Source organism: Cebus imitator, unplaced genomic scaffold (assembly GCF_001604975.1).
Source record: "Cebus imitator isolate Cc_AM_T3 unplaced genomic scaffold, Cebus_imitator-1.0 Scaffold584, whole genome shotgun sequence".
NCBI classification, from domain to species: domain Eukaryota; kingdom Metazoa; phylum Chordata; class Mammalia; order Primates; family Cebidae; genus Cebus; species Cebus imitator.
Window position 1 is genome coordinate 841,389 of NW_016107899.1, and position 1,869 is coordinate 843,257.

Below are 1,869 nucleotides of genomic sequence, written 5' to 3' on the forward strand. Positions count from 1 at the left end.
CACCAAATTATGATAGCAAAAAGCCTGGGCCGCTTTTCAAAGTTGAATTTACTACAGAAAAAGCACAGAAAGAAGAAGAAACGAGGTACACACAAACTTTGCCTGCCCTGTCCTGGAACTACCAGCCCTGGTGGGGGCTGCTCCCTGTCGCTAGCAAAGTTGCTGAGAGAGCACACGCCAGCCACGGTGGTGAAGTCATGCAAATGCTATGCCCCCTCAGGCCACAGGAATTGTGGAAAGATTTGTATAAATATCTCATGCATTCTTGTGATCTAAGCTTTATGGAAATAAAAACCGCAATCAAAAAGCCAATGCCACATTTATTCCTCCCCTTCCTTTTCTCCTGTAGAATAAATTCATAGAACATTTTATGGAGGAGCCAAAAAAATACGTTATTTCAATTTTATTACCAGGAAGACATAAACCTAAGTGCTCAGCAAGACCAACGTAGACAAGGTCGCTTTGGCAAAAAGACCAGCAGACGCTGCTGGCATCCCCCAAGTCATGAAGACAAGAGTGGCTCCCACAGAGGCCACCCCAGAGCCCCTGTGTCCAGATGGGATTGGTGGTCACCAGCACTCAGTGAACTTTCAGCTTCCTTTCCTCTCCTCTCCTTTGTTAGTTTTGTGGTGAATATTGAAGTTGGGACGTCTCAGACACTCAGAGCACAGCTTGAATGTTCAACTCGGTGAAGCTTCCCTGGCAGTAAGTTTAAAGAAACCCCTAAGGAGCACATGGTTTCCCACACAGGCTCCTGGCGGGGCATGGCTTCACCGGGATTCCAGCGGCAGACTCCCGGGAGTCCTGGCCTGAGAGCGAGGAGGCGTCCTCTCTGGAGAGGAGCTGTGGACCCACGCTCACATCCCTCCCTCCCACTTACCATGACACAGCAGGGAAGTCGGTGTCATGCGAACACATTTCCACCCTAAGTTTTTAAATGCACCTGTGTAACATGGTAAAATTGTCATTGAATTCTTGCCCCATTTTTCTGATTTATAATGCGATGCAACAGAGTACTTCCTGCTTCTCTTTGCATTTCCTTTTCCCCCACTCACATGCCAGTTATGTGTGTCACCCATTTATTGAATGGACTTAGGAAAGTGCAAAACATGAAACAATCCAATTTTTAATTAATCCATTGATGTTTTCTTCATTGCGCTCCAGGAGATCTTGGGCAGAAATCATAGTTCTATTTACTTTTAACTATTGGAAGTCCAACCTGAATTAAATCTTTTTTTTTTAAAAAGCCTACGGCACCCAGTATTTCCAGGTGGTCTCCCATCCAAGTACTAACCAGGCCAGACCCTGCTTAGCTTCTGAGATCAGATGAGATTGGGCGAGTTCAGGGTGGTATGGCCATAGACTGAATTAAATCCTAACTTTAATCTCTCATCTAGTTGAAAGTGTCTCCTCTCCTTGACCCCATCTCAGTCCTGATCTAGCCTGGGGACCTGGCACTGGGAAGGAGAACATTTCTTCACCCCTTTTTTTCTCCTACTCTGGAGTTAGGGGTTGGGAAAGAGGAGAGTAGGTGGCAGGAAGGTCTCATTTGTCTACTGCAGTTATTATTTGACATTGTTACCTCTCTAGGGGCTTAGAAGCTGCCTTTTCCTTACCCATTTCAGAAGGAGACTCTGGCGTGGTCTACCTGACCACTTCAGCCAACTCTCAGCTTCTGCCCTAATAGCAGCACAGTGGAATGTTGCTCGTGGCGGCATGGGATGTTACTTGCCCTATCAGTGGAAGTGCAGCTCCGCTCTGGCCTGTTCTCCTTGCTCTGGGCAGCATATGCGACCTATCATGGTTAGACTATTTTCAACAAGAAGTAGGTATACGTGTCCAGTTCCCCAAGACTTCCTTTCATGGTGC

The 1,869-nt window shown here is 46.7% G+C and overlaps 1 pseudogene; it reads right to left on the reverse strand.

Annotated features, from left to right (window-relative positions):
• Nucleotides 1-1,245: 1,245 nt before the first annotated feature.
• Nucleotides 1,246-1,364, reverse strand: LOC119469163 (annotated as a pseudogene).
• Between the last annotated feature and the right edge of the window lie 505 nt (nt 1,365-1,869).